Below are 20,930 nucleotides of genomic sequence, written 5' to 3' on the forward strand. Positions count from 1 at the left end.
AGCAGCAACCAAGAGCGTTTACTAGCAATGGACTCTTATTGCAATATACTCAGAAAACAGCAAAGCTGCAGAAAATAAAATGTCAGAATAAGAGAGTTTAGTAAAGTGGCTGATTATAAGATCAATACATTAAAATCAATAATATTTCTATACACCATTAACAAATAGTTAGACAATGTAATTTCAAAAGAGATACCACTTTAAATAACTACAATAAAAATGAGGTACCTAAAAATAAAACTAACACAGGATGTAGAGGACATTTATGGAGCAAATGTTTAAACTGTATTAAAAGACTCAAGAAGAGAGAGATACATTGTGTTCATGGATACAAAGATTATAATCAATATTATGAGGTCAAATCTACCCAAGTTGACCTAAGGATTTAACGCAATTCCAATCAAAGAGAGGGATATAGTTGGGAGAGAGGAGTACAGCATGCTGATTATCTTTTTCTTATAATATACAGACTTTTTTTTAAAGTACTATTTATTTTATTTTATTTTAATTTTTGGCTGCATTGGGTCTTTGTTGCTGTGCGCAGGCTTTCTCTAGTTGCGGTGAGCGGGGGCTACTCTTCGTTGCTGCATGGGCTTCTCCTTGTGGTGGCTTCTCTTTGTTGCAGAGCACGCGTGCGGGCTCAGTAGTTGTGGCGCACGGGCTTCGTTGCTCCATGGCATGTGGGATCTTCCCGGACCAGGGCTCGAACCTGTGTCCCTTGCATTGGCAGGCGGATTCTTAACCACTGCACCACCAGGGAAGTCCCAGACATTTTATACATACATATAATCAAAGATATTTTATATTCAAGAATTAAATTAAAGGAGAATTCAGTATCAAGAAAAACAGAAGGAATTTTTTAAAGGAATAGTTAATAGACCTGATATTGCCAAGTGGTCAAGGACAGAGAACCACTTGTGAAATATAACAGAGTCTCTAAGTGATCTTGGCCAAAGCAGTTTCACTGGAGCTGTGGGGATGAAGTCCAGACTACAATGAAATTGGAAAGTATAGGAAACGTTAAATATCTACTCCAAGACACTTGGCTCTCTCCTGGAAGAGAAAAGAGCGTAGCTGGAGTGGGTATGCCGTAGAGAGGGGTGAAACATGAAAATCTTGTGTGTGTTCACTGCTCATTGGAAGGTAGCAGAGAAGTGAAGATACAGGAGACAAGAAATGATGGCCATGTAGAGAGCCCTGAGATTTCAGAAGGAAACAGGATTGACTGCAGAGGTGCAGGGTTTAGTTTATCCAGGCAGGAAGGAGGAAAGGATAGTGATAAGATGCATGAGTGCAGTAGGTGGGTGGTGGGTTATTAAAGGTCATGCTTTTGTTGGCTTTGACTTTTACTGGAAATTAGTGGTAAAAGAGCCTAAAAACACACCCTCCCCTAACACCATTTTCCAGTGCCTAACTTTGATGCTGGGAAATCAAGTAGGTAGTAAATTCAAGTGGATGAGCAGGAAAATCTCAATACCTTCACCTAGACACTTATTCCACCAGAGTGAGGTCACAAAGGGCTTGGTGGTGCCACGTAGCAGAGTCCTCAAGTCTAGACCGAGGATGTGACTTGGCATTAGTGGCTCTATTTGACTCTACAGGAGTTTTTAGGCAGCCAAGCTACATGGGGAAAATAAAGCAATAAAATTGTGTAGCTCGGAGTGCCAGGGCGCAAAGGAATTGTGGGTTGTCTGCTTTTGCATATTAAAACATTAATCACCCCACGGGGGAGCAGCTCCAGTAATTTCTCTGCAAATGTCTTCTAAAAGGATTCACAAGGGTGAAGAAAGACTTCTCGATCCCCATTAATTTAAAGAACATGGTTCACACAGATCCCCTCATGCTTTCAGTGAATTATGATCAAGCTGAAAACGCCAATTCCTCTAGTGTTTTTCAAAAAGCATATTTTTCTTCTTCCCAAGATTAAACCTCTATGTTGGGTGATCTGCAAATGAGCCACCCCATAGAGACCAGCAAACAAATCTGCAATGGTCATGCAACGCTAGCTCGCAAATACCACCTTCCATTAAGACAGAGAAGATTCTTCATAGACTGAGATTTACTGCATGCTTATCTTAATGAAGAGATGTCACCCAAGGTGTGCTCATTTTCTTCCAATATATTGTTCTTACAGTGTCGATAAGTACCCGTGGCACAAATAAACCTTAGCAGCATTGGCACCATACGGTGTAAACAAATCCTTCCTAAAAATAAAATATACTTTGTGCTCAAGATATATCTTCTAAGACAGCAGGAGGGAAAAACAATCCAGCCTGGACAGTGTTTTTTATACCTTGAGCTGCCAACTTCTATAGATGGCTTTCACCAGTGGATTTTACAGAGGTTAACATTTATTTCTACGCATGGGGAATGTTCTCAGTAGAAAATTCAGGGACAAGTAAAATTCTTAAGTATGCCCAATGCACATAAAATGACTGCGTAAATGAAGCAGATTGGATTCCACAGCTCTCATGAAAAACACAGCAGATGTTTCCTTCCACCTATGATGTTTTTTAGGCCACAAAGATTTTGGCTAGAATGTTGAAAGTGTATGATTAAAGGTTTCCAATCGCCGGGCAATTTTATGCTCATAAGCAACATAGCACCTCTCTATATTATGTATATATATATGCTCAACAGATGGCTCCAACTAGAACTAAATAACCATGTTTCCCAACTAGAAGAAACAAATGGCAAAGGGAAGGATCCTACAGATAGCTACATTGTTTTTAGCCAGCCTCCCACCTCTGGGACTGGAACAATCACCTTCGCCTTTCCTGACCCAACAAAGACAGAGCACACTTCGCCCCTGGCACCATGGCTGCAAGCTACCCTCAAGGGCACATTTTCCTTTCCCATCAACTGAAGCTCAAGTGAAGAACCCCGACATGGAACTGGCAGGAACATCAGGCTTCCTCTTAACTTCTGCAGCTGATATTCGAAGAGTCAGATTGCAAGAGTATGGTCCTGAGTGGTGGGTGCTTAAGGAATTTGCTCAGAATCCTGGATCTACCATTTCCTAAAGACGAGACTGCAGCACATTACATTTCCTCTCTGTCCTCACGGTTCTCACCTGTAAAATGGGGGTAACGGCAGTGCCTAGCTCAGCTAATTGTGGGGAGTAAAAGAGTTAATGTAAGTAAAACATTTATGGTGTTCAATAAATGCCAGCTATTGTTATTTTTATCAGGATAGAGGAAATATGTGAGTTCCCATGAGGATTTATTTTTTTCCGATTTACTGAGACCTTTCCTTGCTGGTTCTCATGGATAAGACAAGGGTGATAAAGAGCTCTACAAATTACTCAGCCTCAAAAAGACAGAAAACAGTTGACCCCACAGTTCTACAAATAGTTTGTAATTGTTTCCCAGAGTCCACCTGCCAAAGCGTGATAAACATTTCACTGGATGCATTTCAGCAGGCTCTGATGCAGCAAAAATCCCCAAGAAGAACAGACCATATTCAAAGCAACATACTTGGCAAGTGCCTGACACATGGCAGGGCCTGCACAAGTGTTCATTCCCTTCCAGTGTCCTCCACTCTGTCCCTCACTCACTCTCACAAAACCACATGCATGAAGGAGCACACATATGTGTGCATACACACACACACACACACACATACACACACACACAGACTTTTCAAAGACCAGAATCTTCCCTGGTGTAGCAAGAGCTCTACTAATAGATTAAAGTTCTTCTAGACCTTCATCAAGAAGGCGTTATTTTTAGATCAGTCAGTTTATTAATTGATATTTCATTTCCTGTCCTTTTCATACCCTTACACCTTTAAAAACACAATAATTTTTCTCAGGTAGAATAAGCCTCACTATGCTGATTATTCATTCACCCACAAAACGTTTTTGAGGCCTACCATGTACCATGCATTCTACTGGGCATTGGGTCCAAAAGATAAAACTGAAGATGCTCCCAATCCTTAAGAAATTTGCAATCTAATAAATGCTGGAGAGGGTGTGGAGAAAAGGGAACCCTCTTACACTGTTAGTGGTAATGTAAATTGATAGAGCCCCTATGGAGAACAGTATGGAGGTTCCTTAAGAAACTAAAAATAGAAGTACCATATGATCCTGCAATCGCACTCCTGGGCATATATCCAGAGAAAACCATAATTCAAAAAGTCACATGTACCCCAATGTTCATTGCAGCACTATTTACAATAGCCAGGACATGGAAGCAATCTAAATATCCATCAACAGAGGAATGGATAAAGAAGATGTGGTACATATACACACTGGAATATTACTCAGCCATAAAGAGGAACAAAACTGTGTCATTTGCAGAGATGTGGGTGGACTGTCATATAGAGTGAAGTAAGTCAGGAAGAGAAAAACAAATGTCGTATGATATCACTTATATGTGGAATCTAGAAAAATGATACAGATGAACTTATTTGCAAAGCAGAAATAGAGACACAAAAGTAGAGAACAAGCATATGGATACCAAGGGGGGAAGGAGGGGTGGGATGAATTGGGAGATTGGGATTGACATATATACACTACTATATATAAAATAGATAACTAATGAGAACCTACTGTATAGCACAGGGAACTCTACTCAATGCTCTGTGGTGACCTTAATGGGAATAAAATCCAAAAAAGAGGGAATATACGTATACACGTATATGTATAGCTGATTCACTATGCTGTATAGCAGAAACTAACACAACATTGTAAAGCAACTATACTCCAATAAAAATTGTTAAAAATAAATAAATATTTTAAAATCATATATATAAATACAAAAAAAAAAAGAAATTTGCAATCTAGAGGAAGAAACTGTATAAACCAAACAAAGGCACAAAATAAAAATACCAAATAAACCAGAATCAAATAAAGACACCAAATTTTAAAAAGGAAAGAAAACAAATAAAACAAGTAAAAAATATATTTCATGATGGAGCAGACATAATTGCTCAAATATTATCTATAAGCACAAAGTTTGCGTATTTGTGTTCAGCAAAGGAACCTCCTTGTTTTCATTGATTGACCTTATCAATAAGCATATTTTTAAAATGTGAACTTACAAAATGCATCTATGCTAATAAAATATTGTTTGTATGTCTACTTTCTACACTGAGATTTTAGATTTCATTTAAAATTCTACTGTCGAAAGTTTAGAAAATATAGCATCAGATAACTCTAATATCTCAATTCCTCATTCATTCATAAAAAATAAAAACTATTAATCACAGTAATAAAATAGCTTGAAGACTTACTACTCATTGAAGACTTACTATGGCCTGACACTGTGTGCTTTACATCCCTTATTGTATTTAATCCTCATAACATCTTTGCAAGGTGGGTGTTCATGAACCAGTTTACAGATTAGGAGGCTATGCTTAAAATTCATCAGAGTGGACACTGAATCTATATAGTTTTCTTGGTTACATGTCAAGCTGTAACTGAGTCCCAAATAATCATTCTGAGTATAGGATATAACAGAATAATAATCACATTAGTGGTTGTCAATATATTTAATACCATGCTTTTATAGTATATTTTATAAATTATAATTTATAGTTTTTGTATACAGTCCCACTTAATTCTCACTTCAAATCTGAGATAGTTATTATTATCTGTACTTAATAGATGAGAAAACAGGCTCAGGTAGATTTCAATGACTTTCCCAAAATCACTACAGCCTAGATTTGGAGGAACAAAGTCTTATAGTAGGTCTTTTAAATAAATGCAACAGTCTTTTCAATGCAACACAAATGTGTCTAAAGCTAGAATGTATGGAGACAGAATCAAAAACATGCCTGTGAAAGAAAGCCGCCAGTCCTGTTTGGATGGGCTCAGAATTCTTGTCTATTGGGCCCTCTCCACAATAGCTCACCCAGACTGTCTCGTGGGAACCTTATAACATCAAATCATTGTTCAAAAAATTGCTACTTTTTTATCCAAAATCATGGGATTTGGGTAGTGATTTTTAAATGTCCCCATATGTGTTTCTACCTAGAGTACCTCAGATCTCGTACTGGTTAGTATTCATATTATCAAATTTCATTTTTAAGGCATGGTACTTTTAGTCAAGCTCCAAAATATATCTTTTGCATTAGTATTGAACTGCTGTAAAAACTCAGTATCGGGGCTTCCCTGGTGGCGCAGTGGTTGAGAATCTGCCCGCCAATGCAGGGCACACGGGTTCGAGCCCTGGTCTGGGAAGATCCCACATGCCGCGGAGCAACTAGGCCCGTGCGCCACAACTGCTGAGCCTGCGCGTCTGGAGCCTGTGCTCCGCAACAAGAGAGGCCACGATAGTGAGAGGCCCGCGCACCGCGATGAAGAGTGGCCCCCGCTTGCCGCAACTAAAGAAAGCCCTCGCACAGAAACGAAGACCCAACACAGCCAAAAATAAATAAATAAATAAATAAAATTTAAAAAAAAACTCAGTATCTTTTTATGTTGTTTTACTGTAAACCATCTCAAATCATTTTTGGAAGTGTGCAGGGAATAAATTATGAATAAATAAGTACATAAATTAAAAATATCCAGTTTCTGCCAGAAAAGAACAACCTGAGTCCAGATTTTGTATCATCCTGGGATGATTATTATTCATAGAATGTTCAAGTAGCACTTTCACATACCAAAAACTATCTCTCCTTTCTACTGAGCACAATAGATTATTTGAAAACTTCTACCTGTTAATCTCTCTATACTTTTCAAACGTTGTTTGTGAAGATAAGGTGACCAACCAGCCCATTTGCCCAGGTCTCTCCAGGTTTCAGCACTGAAATCCACCAGCCCTGAGCATATCAAAACATTGGTCATCCTCACAGAGAACAGGTTGCCAAGGGGGAGGGGATTGAACAGGTTGCCAAGGGGGAGGGGGTTAGGGGAGAGATGGAGTGGGAGTTTAGGGTTAGCAGATGTAAGCTATCATATATAGAATGGATAAACAACAAGGTCCTACAGTATAGCACAGGGAACTATATTCAAAACCCTTTGATAAACCATAATGGAAAAGAATATTTTAAAAAGAATATATATATGTATGTATATCTGAGTCACTTACTGTACAGCAGAAACTAACACAACATTGTAAATCAACTATACTTCAATCAAATAAATAAATAAAACCTTGGTCATCCTAAAATGGTGCAGGGAAATAGTTAAACTAGAGGTGTCTTCTTGAACTAAGTATTTTTCAGTGATTTTTTAAATCATTTTTAAAATTACAATTAGTGTTTATGTGCTGGATGCAGAAAACACTATGGAGATATAGGTCTGTATGGGTTAGAATCCCAAGATAAGCGTCATATGATTTACGAACCCATTGCAGTGTCTTTGCCCTGCCCTGTCTACACTGGTCGATCTTTTTCTCTCTCACACACTCTTTCGCAGTATCACATTACCTGAGAAATTTTGACAGGGAAATTTAAACCAGTGGGAGAAAAACTCTCCTGAGGCTTTGAGAGGACTTTCATCACTGCTAGTGCATTGTTGCTTCAAGCGTTCAACTGAAAAGAAATACAGGAACCTAAGCATGGAAATTAGAAAGTCTCAACAGAAGCAAATTATGAGCTTTTCACTTGCTTTCACTTGTTGTTGAGCTCAGTGATCTAGTCTATGAAATGGAAAGTGGATGTTAGTAGAATCTGACTTAGTGACCCGTCCATGCGGAAGTCCTCACAGTTTTAAACAGAGAGATGAAGGTGGTTCTTACCACAATCCGATGTTTGTAACTTGAATGTAACTTACATGCAAAGTTCCACTACGCAGAAGAACTGCCATTGAAAATAATATAACTGAACTGGGGGTATGGATGAGCAGGTCTGAAGACGCCTCCACACACACAATATTTCTCCCACTTGTCTATCTGCAGCTTCCTGAGGCAGGGCACCAGCAGATGCGGGGTCCATTAGCCTGAGATAGACAAGTCTCAGCTTCAAGAAAACCTGGAGGACTCATGTTCATAAAAGCAAGCCTTTCTCTTCTGCATGATTCCAATAAGCAAATTGTTTTATACACCCGTCAGTGGAAGAGAGCTGGAGTATATAGCTATGTAGCATTTTAAAAAGACATAAACAAATTGTGTGTACAAAAATCTTTCTGGATATTCTTTTTTTTTTTAAATCTCTATAACTGGAGCACAGACCCAAATAAATGAGCTATAGCTTCAGGCTAGTTACCCCACCCTGTCGCTCCACCGTAATGGGCCAAAACTGATGATCTTAGAGGTACTTTCACCAGATTTGACAACTGGAAACCAAATATCAAACTGAGCAATGTTTGCTGGATTATATTTTTTTGATTTACAGGTATTACAAATTTTTGGACAATTTTATGATACTTCCTTGGTGAGCTGTTGAAGAAGTAGGACTCACATTTTGATATTTTAAATATTTATACTGAATGTATCTTCTTAGGCTAATTTAAGTAAAATAATTTAAAATAAACATATGTTTAGAGCAAGGCTGTGGCCCAATAATGGGAAAGAGAAGCTTTCGAGCCTCGTGTGCCCCTCTCTTTCCTGGACAATGAGATGCCATTAAGCCAAACACATGAACAGGAATGGGCAAAGCTAAGGTGGGCCCATGGTGCATGGGGCATGCTGCCTAATTCCCTGGTCAGTTTGAAGAATGAATACTGAAAAAGGAAAATACTTAGACAGAATGATTGATATCTAATACAGGCTCTTACATATAGCATGAAAAACCCTCCAAATCAAAACTGTACTGAGAGGCACACCAGGTTGCTTACAAGAAGACTAAGTCCCATTAAGTTGCCAATTCTCCTCAATTCCATTTATACACTCAAATTTCAATTAAAATCTAAAAATATGTGGGGGTAACTTTTCCAAGTTATTCTAGAAAGAGTCCAGAAGAAATATCAGTGAGAATGTCTTAAAAGCTACAGAAAAATAAACAAGTAGAGAGCATCAATACTACCAGGTATTAAGCAAATAACAACATCTAAACCTGTGAAATATTAATAAAAAATACTGACAGAACACTAGAATGAAGTAAGTATGCCAGAACCAGAAACCCACTATGTGGGAGTGTGTGTGTGTGTGTGTGTGTGTGTGTGTGTGCGTCTGTGTCTGTGTCTGTGTGTGTGTGTCTATGTGTTTACCTCTAGAATTAGATAACATGATGTGATAGAATCACAAATAAGTGGGAAATGGATGCATTATTCAAAAACTGCTGCTGAAAAATGTTATTAGGAGGGAAATCAATTTAATTCTTATCTCACACCATACACCAAAACAATGTTGGGTGGAAAAGTGATAAAAAAAAATCATTAAAGAATTAGATGTAAATTGTTTTAGGGGAAGAATAATTTAGGTAAATGTTAATCTGTTTTATAAATGAGAAAGTATTATCTAAGCAAAAAAACAAAAATACAATGGGAGAAATATGACATTCAACTTAATAACCCACACATTTTCAACTTTCATATGTTAAAAGAAAGCAAAGCAATACAGATAACATAAATGACAAAAAGACAGTATCATAAAGGACACTAAAATTGATGAAAAGAAAACCAAGGTCCCAATATGCGAAAATGCTAAAAATATAAATTAATATTTAAAATAAAGTACAAATGAAAATAAGCATTACAAAAATGTTCAGCCTCAAATGTCAAGGACCTAGTCAATAGCACAGGAAACATTATTCAATATCATGTAATAACCTATAATAGAAAAGAAACTGAAAAAGAATATATACGTATGTATAACTGAAGCACTTTACCATAACCTGAAACTAACACACTGTAAATCAACTATAATTCAATTAAAATAAATATATATAAATAAATCAAATATAAAAATTTGGAGCTTTGAAACAACAACAACAAAATGTTCAGCCTCACTTAATAAAACAATAGTAGAAGAATGCAGTAGTTCAAAGCCTAGACTTTACAGTAAAATCAGTCTTGGTCCAAGACCCAATTCGACCACTTACCAACTGTGTGACTTCGGGGTAGCCACTTAACCTCTCAAAATATAACTTTCCTAACCTTTAAAATGGGATGGTAACATTGTCCTCCTCCTACAGTTGTTGCAAAGATTAAATGAGATAATATAGATAAAGGTCTTGTTTGATGAATGGGCTGCACGAGGTGTGCAATAAGTTTTCTTGTTGTGGTTGATGTTAAAATCATCTTCCTCATTCCAATTAACAAACTTAATAAAAAAATAATCATATCCCTCAGTGCTGGTGAGGATGGAGATGTGACTTATGTACTTCCAGGGAGAATGAAAATGGGTGCAGTCTTTCTAAAAAGCAGTTTGGCAATATGTATAAGGAATTTTTTAAAGGTTTATACTTTTTATCCAGAATACTAGTTCTAGGAATCATTCCTAAGAAAACAGTAAAAATGATAGACAAGGGATATTAGAAAATGAGGTCATACAGAAAAGATTCATCACAGTGTGTTAACAGGAAAAAAATGCCAAAAAGTCAAAGTTGCAAGGATGGCTAAACAAATGATAGTGATTTGTATGCTTAACTACCAGATGGCAATTTAAAAAAAAAAGAAAGAAAAGGTTAGAGCCGTGTTTACAGGCACAGGAAAAGTGATTTTCTTTTTTATTCATTGTTGTAAACCAGAAAAGAGCTTAGCATAGTACCTGGCACATAGTAGGTGCTCAATCAAATTCTAAACTGAATTGAACAACAGAATTCTAAGTGGAAAAGAAAATCAAGACATTTTCACACACACACACACACATGCATGCACGTACTATAATCTCAACTTTTGTAGAAGAATCACAAAATCTAGAAAGAATCACAGGATTCTAGAAAGAAATATGATAAAACACTAAAAATATGTCCTTGGATGATTTTTTTCTGCCTCTTTAGACTTTTCTCTACTTGCCAAAATTTTTTCAATGGAGATCTATTACATTTATAATCTGGAAAAAAAATGAGTAGAAAAAAAAAAATCAACTGGAAGCCAACTGGCTCAATTATTTCTTGTTACACTATTCTGAGTATGTACCATTCTTCACTCCCACCCAAAATATAAAGTGAGAAATCGGAATATGAATAGCATGAATAAATTGGGAGGCAGTCTTTAAAACACAGCCCAGGAAAGAAAACATTATAGTAAATTTCAAAAAAGTAAAAAAAATTATCTGTCTAGTATTAAGAAAATTATACAGGGCCTTTGTTCCTTATATAATTTTTACATATGAAAAGTATGGCATGGCTTCAACCCTTTAGATACAAAATACTTGTTTTCTCTACCATGGAATTATATTTTCTCTTAGACACATAATATCATAATGATTTATACATAATGGTTACTGTCAATTTTTTGAAATCTGAAAAAATCCTACTCATTTAAAATTTCAACTCAACACAAAATCTTACAGGTATATTTTAGGAGATTCATGACATTTTCAAAGGGGAGGACCAAATGATTTCTCAGATTGCCAAATTCTCAAACACACTCACCAGGGATAACTAGCTCTAGAAAGTGAAGTGCCATGTTACCTAGAGCATAAAATCACCTGGAGGTATGACCACTGGCCCACTGGCTGGGCTCATTCACTGAAAGGCCAGTTTCCAGGACTGTGTGATTTAAATTCACACTTCAGCAAAATTATAGATTACTACGTGTAAGTAATTTAAGACAGCTGGTAAAATCTTGACTCTTGCAAACTAAATTCTCGCATGCCAAGGGCCTGCTGTTGTCTACAATGTCTGCCTCTTTAGAAGTAAAATGTTACATAAGAGAACTGTAGTGACAAGGTATGCAGACAGTCAGTATTTGTTTTAATCTAAGAAGCCTAATGCAGTCATTGGTTTATCAAGCATGTACTAACTACCTACCATGTTCAAGGAACATTACTGCACACTTTTGTTGATTAAAAAAATACGACATAGAACCTAAGTTGAAATCAATTCCTTAATTATATAGTCTGACATATTTTCCAGAAACGAATTCATAATTTGTACATAATTTAACTAATGCCAAGATTCCTAATTTTTTAGTTGAAATACGTAGTGTTCTTACTTTAGTAATTTTTTTTAAATTGCCCTTCATATGATACCTATTTTTGTAAATAACTGCTTCACAAGTATATTTCCTTTGATATAATTTCTAGGATTTGCTTCCCAAAACTGCAGAAAGGGGAAAAGCTAGTGAGATTGTGGATGAAACAAGAATGGCCATGATTTGACAATTACTGAAGTTGGCTGGTGGGAACACGAGAGTTCACTGTACTATTTTTTATTATGTTTAAAATTGTACGTAGTACTAAAAAGTCTTTTAAAAGAAGTATATTTCTTAATTATGCAAATTTATGTTGATTAATTTTTCCCTTGGTTTCCATTCCCACAACTGCCCCATCCAGTGAACATGGTTTGAAACACCTACCCTGTTGACCTTGAGCAGGTTCCAATCAGGTGGCTACACTATGCACGGGACCCATTCTGGTGCACGGAGGATGGAATAAATTTTAATTCTGCCATGGCCCATGATTTAGTCATTCAGCCAAAGAAAGGGATGCTGACATCCAGATAAACCAAGAAGAAATGGTTTGGATAAATTTCAGCTGTCACAATAAAGTAAATTAGAGTGCTATGTGGCTAATCCAATTTGGTCACTGTGATAGCCAGGCCATCACTATTACAGAGGACATTAGGGAACTGCTGAAGTGTCAGGGAGACAATCTGCACTTTTTTTCTTTTTTGCATTGTCCCAAGGACAATAAGATAGAGGAAAAATTAAGAATTATAGCCTTCAACACCTAGAAAAAAGAATTTGCTCAGCCTGTGTAATGAGAGGATTAGGATTAAAATGCAAATGGTTAATACAATGTCTGTTTTAGAATGACCATACTGGGGGCGGGGAAGAGTTCTACCATGTTCACTTAATTTTGTCTTTACCTTTTTCTTACCCAGTCATAAGCAGAATTCTGGCACGTTTAGTTCAATTAATTGCTAAGAATTCCCCACACGAGCAGACCCCACATAAAAGCAGAGTGTGTTAAATATTACAATCAAATCTTTAAAGTATTACAAACAATAGATCTTCTACATATACTGCTAAGGATTTAGCTGCCTGTTGATTTTAATTTCATTAGCTCGCCCGTGATATAAATAAATTCTGTGTAAAAGAACAGCTTTAATAATGAATATATTGCAATTAAAAAGACCCAAGGCTACTAAGCATTGCACACTGCCACCTAGTGCTGTCTCTTTCACTCCAAATGCACAATGGACGCCTTCAGGAAAGTGGAAATGCTCTATTTTAAAGCAAATTTATCCAAAAAACATAGCTCTGGAACATATTTATTCATAACTGCTTCAAGAGAAGAAAGCTATTAGGGAGAAATGAAATTACACATACCATAAAATCATCCCTGTCTCATAAATTTAGGTAAAAAAGATCTGATTAGATTAGTAAATATAAAAAGTTATGGGTTTTGTTAATGAAGACATGAAATTTTTTTAAAGGGTGATTTTTTTTAATACTGTGCAGCAAGTATGTAACATATTCTATTATGAATGTGATATATGCCAATGCTCCAAGTGGAATATGTTGTTATCTAGCAAGTTCGGTATATGAAAATGTTCAAAAGGGCTTTGTAGGATGTTAAATAATCACTAATGATACTTTCAAGCTTTCTTAAGGACATAGCTATAATCTCCCCTCATCTACAGGTTATAACTTCAATTTAAGATGTCACTGATTTTTAGTTCTACTTTATTTTCCCAGCGGTGAATAATTTTTATGGTTTGGTTGTGCTAATTGCTCAGGCTCATCTCTGATCTTTTGGCTAGAAGAGTAAAACCCCAAGAAAATGAAATGAGAAATGTTTGAAAGACTGGATTAAAGAAAGAGTTGCTATAGAGAACTTTGCTATGGGTAAGGGAGTGCATTTTATTTGCTTCATTGTAGTCTACAATGGTAGTCCCCAGTTTGGTCTACTTAATGCACTGTAGCTACCTATTTTAAGAACTAAGGTGAAAGGTGAAAGACTCATATTTCTGCCCATTAAGTTTGTTATAATGAAAAATGCTCAGAGGATTTCCTTTAAATCTTTGCTGCTTAACTTTTTAAAAATCACACTCCGTTTTGAGACACATAAAAATCTGTTTCTCCTTTTAAAGTACTTATAATTTATAAATCCATGATATATTAAAACAACTCATATATGGAAATTTTAAAGAACTATATTTTATGTTGATCTTGGAAGACATTTTTCATTGTTGTTGTTACTCCGATAATTGAAATTCAGAGTGAGTATTAAGGCCGCCTGTATATCCCACAAACTTCTCTCCATCCTTGGCAATGTGGAAAATAGAGCACATAGCTCAGTAATTCCAACATCAGGCCTGTTGCAGTGCTTCATTTTAACAACCAGAAAGGCAGGTAGAAAAAGAAAGATAGATAAGAGACAAATCGATGGAAGGAAAGGAATGAAGGAAGGAAAGAAGGGAGGGAGGGAGGGAGGGAGCGGGAGAAGGAGGGAGAAGTTCACCTTTGAGGGAAGTGTTGCCTCCATCCCCTTGAAATCATTAATTTAGATAATTCCCAAAGGAATCTCTGATCACAGCCACATGATCTAGACAACTTCTCACTACTTCCTTTAATCAGCTTAACCGAATGAATACTGCCAAGTCTATTCCACTTAGCTCTGCATAGAGCTATTTTGAGGCCTCTCCACACAATTAGGACACCTAGTTGGCATGGCTGCCAATGCAAAAGACAGAACTTACTCAAAATATTGCAATGTAAGAAACTCAGTTTGGAAAACATGATTTAAGAACACAGATTACATTGAAATCCAATTCTTCACACTATGTTGGGATTACATCTATCAGTGTTCGATAAAATTACAAAGCCAATTGGAGAAAACAAGTCTGAAGTTGCAGCTCTTAGATATTCCACCGGCCTTATGGTATACCATGTATTAACAAGATACTTCTAGGACATAAGATAGTGGTTACAACTGTCCCTTATATAAGAAAAATCCCACAGCAGTTGCAGGTATACAAACGAGATAATTATAATAATAAAACTTCATAAGCCTTTTCAAATGCTCCTATTGGTCGACAAGGTCATGAAAACATATAAAGTAAGTGAACTAACAAGTCTTGATTCAAATGATAATAATGCCTGGGACTCTCAAGATTGCTTAAAATTTTCTTCCATATTTTAATGTGTTTCTAGGTATCAATACATACTGCATTTAAAGTTCTGGAAAACAAAAGCTATGTGCATCTTGCACACAAAAATGCAATCATGGCATTATCATTTGGATTTATCTAAAAATAAATGTTTAAACTGAAATTATTTGTCTAATAACCTCATTTCTTAGCCTGAATATGAAAGTATGTATATTTGTGTATCCTAAAGAGCTTTATAATCAAAGATTTCTAACTCAATATTAAAAAGTAGTAACAAAGTGGCTATGAAGCACATTCCCTAGGGCTTTAGAAAGATAGATAGAACACATTGAAAAATTAAGGTACAGAATACAGAAGAGGCAGATACAGCTTTCAAATGAACATTAACATTAAACTTGAGATTATTTAAAACAGCACATTTCTAGCTATTAAAATCCCCATGGTTATGAAAGACAAGAATTTATTCCACACAGATTACAAAAATTATGATATTTGTATCTCTAATATTAGTACTGGCTGGGGATTGTGCACTATGAAATAAGAAAATGTAACATATTCAGTAAGCATTTTGCTCACTAATTATTTCATAACTTTTTTAACTTTGTATTCTCAGATGTCAGGTAATTACCTGACAACTGACATCTATTCAGTTGCTAAGAGATATGAGATCAGTTTGCACTTTTTTCTTTGTCTTTAGGAGAACTGCCCTCTTGGGTTTTGCCTCAAAGTAGTGAAAGTAGCCTCTGTCACCCATGTGCGAATTAATATTACTTGTACTAGAAGAAACTCCCAGGTCTCAGAAAGGAAATGAATTGCTTTCAATCTGCACAATTTAGAACAAATATCTGGCTTTTCCCTAAGCTTAAGGAGTTTTCCATTTCACACCACTCAAATATAATAGCATTATTTTGTAATCAAATTTAACTGATGAGTCTATCTTATGAGTATTTTGACAAAAACCTTACGGGGAATGAAGTCATTCAGTCGATTTGCATCCCCAAAGTGAAGCTCAAACCCAACATTTGGAAAGTACTTTCTGCCTATAACTTTGACCATGTGCTTCTTTAAACAGCTGGAGGAACAAGACTAAACTTGGTCTATCTGGTTTTTCTTATACTTTATCAATGGATCAAAAACAAAACACCGTTATAAATATGTACATCCTAACTGGTCATTAATTTATCACAAATAAATATTGATTTGCCTAATCACAGAGAATATTCTTCAAAAATACGAGCAGTATTTCAAGCAGCACATATGTTTCTGAAAGACACTGAGGATCTAGACTCTCATAACCTTTCAAGGACAATGTTCTAAAGCACATTTTAGAGAAATACATTGGAAAAGCATTCCACTGCAGTCGCGTTTTACATTACTACAAATCCAAGAGGTTCAATTTTTAATGCTCAAGTACGTATTACAAAGCCATTGATCATTTACTCTGATGTCACATCAATGCTCTACTGGGGTATATCACAAAGGAACACAAGATCATGCATTTCTTTGTCTATTAAGTGAGACAGTGCCCACTTACCCAGTCCTCTTTTTACTCAACTTCTTGCACTAGCCAGCTGCCCTGTCGGTGGTTCCTTGCACCTTATATGCTGCTTTAGCATCGTCAGATTACTACTACTGCTGGTCCAGAACCCATTAAGAAAACTCCTATGACAAGCCAAGGTCTTGGAAATGTAGTCCTACACCTACAAACGGGCTATCTAGTGCCCATCTCGAGGGAAAGAAGACAATCTACCCCCTGTCTTCCAGGCTTTCACTTATTTTATAGAGCCACACCTTTACAAACAGGTTCTGTCACACTGAGAGGAAGGAGATATGTAAAATGTAACACCTGGAGTCATAAACTGTAATGACCTCAAATAACACACCTCAGAAAGAGGGAGGAAACCTAGTTCCCGGCGGAGGGGATTGGGGGGAGACAGGCAACGTTAATCTGCATCATTAAAACGAGAGTAATAGAAAAAAACCCTCTCGGGTTTTTCCAGTAAGTTTGGGGCGGCAGCGGCAACCTAATCCACATGCACATCCTCGCCCTTATAAACCCCTTGTCCCCAAACAGAAACTGCCGGTGCCTCTGCACCGTGTAGGGGCAGACACCACCCCCCAAAAGGGAGGAGAGTTCAGAGGCATAGGGAGGGGCAAAAGCAGATACGTGGGGCTCCAGCATCCCGATCTTAGTCCCAGCTACAAGCCCGAAAGTCCATTCAGGAACCAGCCCCTGGCTCCTAACCATCCCCGGCCTGGGCCCTCCCTGCCAAAGGTGCCAGAGAGCTCGCAGACCCAGCAGCGCAGCTGTCAGACGCCAAACAATGACTTCCCCACGCCAGCCCCGCGACCACGGCCCCCCACCGCCCTCCAGCCACGGCCCCTCGCTGTCGAACCCCTTTAAAAATGAGACCTCTCTGGGGCAGGACAAGAGATGCTTGGTGGCCAAGAAGAGACGCACCGGGCTTCTCTGCCGGAATGAGTTGCCGGGAGTGGAATGGGGGTGGCCATGGAGAGGGGGCTCCTTAGGAAACACCGAACCATGGGGCAACGGAGACCCCAGTATCAATCTCCCTTACTCCCACCCCACCCCCACCCGCTCGCCTCGAAGACGGCTTCTCCCGAGGCGGGCGGCGGCGGCAGGTTAGCGGCCGAGAGGCTGTGGAGAGCGAGTCCCCCGGGGCACCGCAGCCTCTCCAAAAGGACCGCGAGGCTGGGCGGGCGCCGCCTTGGAAGGTCAGTGAGGCCAGAGCTCAGAGTTACGCGGGGCCCACAGAGTGAGTGTGAGGGGGCGAGGGTGACGGTGAACCTGAACCTGCGCGCGGCCCGGCCAAGGGGCGTCCGGCCAGGGGGTCCACGGGTGTCAGGGGTACCCCGGCAGCCCGGGAGAGACAGCACACCACAGCGCTTAGGAGCGAGGGCTGCATGGGGCTATCGGGGCCGCCTGGCTGAGAAACTTGAGGCCAAACAGACTGGCTCCCCGCCCCCCGCCGCCCGCCCCCGCGCTCTCAGACCCGCTCGAACGCCTCGCGAGCCCCCCACCGTCCCCCAGCCCACCCTGCCGAAGCCCCCGCCGAGCCCTCGAGCCCCGGCGGGTAATTACCTCTCCCGGAGGCGGAGTAGGGGGCGGCAGCAGCAGCAGACACTTTGAGCCTGACTTTCCGGCGTTCGCGGGTCAGCTTGTGCGCGCCAGCGGGAGCTGTAACCTGCTATTTATAGACCGGAGCCTCAGCACCCGGGGCTGGGAACCCGGAGGAAGCGAGCCGGCGGCGCGGCGGCGGCGCAGGGCGCGGGGCGCGGGGCGCTGGAGGCGGCTCCCCGAGGCTCCCGCGCCTCCCTCCGGCTCCCGGCGCCCGCCGCGCTCCGCGCTCGCTCCCCGCCCCGCCGCGCGCGCCCCGGAGAAGTTGCACCAGCGCGGCCGCCTCTCCGGCTGCTCACACGCCCCCTGGCACAATCGCTACTTTCTGTCCCCCCACCCCAGCCCTCCCTGCTCCTCTTCCTCCTCCTCCTCCGCTCGTTACCAGCGGTCTCCTCCCAATGTCACCGGCGGCCGAATAGAGGCAGCGACGGCAGCGACAGTCGCGCAACTGGCGCAGCTCGCTTTCCGCTACCGATGGAGTGGAGTTGGCGACCCGGCCGCCCAATCCGAAATGACCCCAACACGCTTGCTCCGGGTGCGGCCACCCCGCACCCCGACCTTCTGCTGGGCCCCTCTGCCAGTGGGGACGGTCCCCAGCCTGGGCTGCTGGGAGCGCCGCTGCGGCGCGGTGGGGAGAGGTGACCCGACGCCGCCACGCTGCGGCCGGGGCCGCGGAAACCACAGGGTTTTTAACCGGCGGGAGGAGGCGCCCCGGACCCAGGCTCAGACCCGGGAGGTGGGGGGAAGAGGGGGAGGCGGTGTCCCGCGTGACCGGACTTCTGCCTGCCACTGCCCTGGGTCCCGTCTCTCGTGCCACTCCTCCGCCTTGGCCCGGGATGAGGTCGGGCGGAGGAGACCTGGGCACTGGCGAGGCTTCCAACTCAGCGCAGCCCACGGCCACCCACCGCCAGCCCCCAAGTCGCGGCGCGGTGACTGAGGCCGAGCCGCTCCCAACAAGCGTATGACGCGCCTTTGGCAGCCCGGGCGCGTGGGGACAGGTCTACACTCTGCGTGTTTGGGGTGTGGGGAAAACGGGGTACGTAACCGCGCAGTCTGAACCGAGGCTAACACTCCCCCTCTGCCTCGCCAACAAGCCTACTGGCGAAGGCGCACAGCCCGGCTGTTCCGGTTGGCTGGGGAGTGGGGAGAATGACTCTCCCTATCTGCGCCTGACAGGTGCCACCTGGCGGTTCTCTTGGGGAGGTTTCCACTGCGCGGCTCAAAGGTCACGGGGATGCTGGGAAGGCCTGGCGAGCGCCAGTCCAGGCAGGCACCCTCAGCCTTTCCCCTCCCTACGGGCACTTTAAATTTACAGTTTAAATAAGAGTGAGAATGCTAGTACACGCGGGTTACAGTTTGCTCCGCGGAGACGGGACTCCCAGAGTTGGGATGGTGAAGTCGATTTGGGTAAGTCAGTACTTACAGTTACACAGAGTGGGCAGTTGGAGCTGCCCCCAGCTCTCACCCCTGCTGTCGCTCCCGGCATCGAGGCATCCCTTCACTCTGCAAGCATTTAACTGCCACTAGGTTATAAGCTTTATCGATGAGAGCAGAGACTCCGGTGTTTGGGTTTTTTGTTTTTCCCATCACTCTTCCTCAGAACTTGGAACAACGCCTAACATGCTGTAGCTTTCATAAGTGTTTACAGAATGAATGAATAAGCATTATGGGCCAGAAACTGTGCTTGGCCCATTCTCTCCTTGCAGCCCTTCCCTTTCCTCCTCTTCAAGCTCTTTCTGCTACACTCAGCCACCATCACAGGTGAGCTGGATGGAGAGAAGCAGGAACAAAACGGACGAGCAGTCCGTGCAGGCCCTGCGAGGATGTGGATCACACCTGAGGAGCCCATTACACAATTAAATTTCTCTTCCATGGGGTAGTGCTGAACACACCCATTTTTTGGAAACAAAACAAAACAAAACACCTGTGTCATACGTGGGGCTTGAAGCAATGGATAAATCCCGATTGCAGAGATCTGCTGGCGAGATGAGACAACTTTCTCATTGGGCAAGAGTTTCAGCCTTTCCTTAAAATACAGAAAGAGGGAAAGACTATCAGAACATCAGGGTGCCAGAGCTTTGCCACTAAAGTGAAAAGATGTTTGATATATCCATCGTCTAACTTTAAACGGAGATTTAGTGTGGTGTGTGTGTGTGTGTGTGTGTTTATGAAGATTGCCACAGTGCCAGAAGCATTAAACCATTCCTTCTAAAAGAGAGGGTTGTAAAACAGATGCAGCAACTGTCTTTGTGGAAAAGAACACTTAAAGTAAGATACCCAGAAAACCCTCTTATAATTAAAACCCAGACATTCATCATGCTGACCAAGACCTTTTACAGACCATTTACAGGGCTGCTGGGGGCAGCCCTGTGACATACCCATGCATATCATCTAGGAAGTTTTAATTCCGGAGAGAGAGAGAATGAATCAAATACATGTACCACATGACATTTTAAAAACCCATCAATCAGCCTGATATTTACCTTTTTTAGTTATTTGGCGGTGTTTTCCTTGAATAAACCTAGCAGGTTCAGATTCTTCTATGGCTTATTAAACTCGTTCAGCATCCACTTTTACAAACCTTAAACTTTTAGCCACTTGTGCTCCCAAAACATAACTCCATTTGCCAAAGAAGGACAAAATATTTTTCATTTCCTTTTGATATATCTTTATAGGGCCAGAA

At 40.7% G+C, this 20,930-nt stretch overlaps 1 protein-coding gene across 7 annotated transcripts in view; it reads right to left on the reverse strand.

The window, feature by feature from the left end:
- The window catches only part of INPP4B (inositol polyphosphate-4-phosphatase type II B), a 745,855-nt gene extending 727,003 nt beyond the window's left edge, over window positions 1-18,852 (reverse strand). For 5 of the 7 annotated variants that reach the window (XM_036853314.1, XM_036853319.1, XM_036853317.1 and 2 more), the window contains exons 1-2: window positions 18,630-18,852; window positions 18,212-18,317 (exon numbers count right to left, since the gene is read on the reverse strand). The gene's annotated coding sequence lies outside the window, so the exon portion shown is untranslated. The remainder of the gene's footprint in view (window positions 1-18,211; window positions 18,318-18,629) is intronic. The other 2 variants (XM_036853321.1, XM_036853318.1) reach the window with 2 other exon arrangements.
- Between the last annotated feature and the right edge of the window lie 2,078 nt (window positions 18,853-20,930).

The sequence above is a fragment of the Balaenoptera musculus genome, chromosome 5, assembly GCF_009873245.2.
Source record: "Balaenoptera musculus isolate JJ_BM4_2016_0621 chromosome 5, mBalMus1.pri.v3, whole genome shotgun sequence".
Classification (NCBI taxonomy): Eukaryota; Metazoa; Chordata; class Mammalia; order Artiodactyla; family Balaenopteridae; genus Balaenoptera; species Balaenoptera musculus.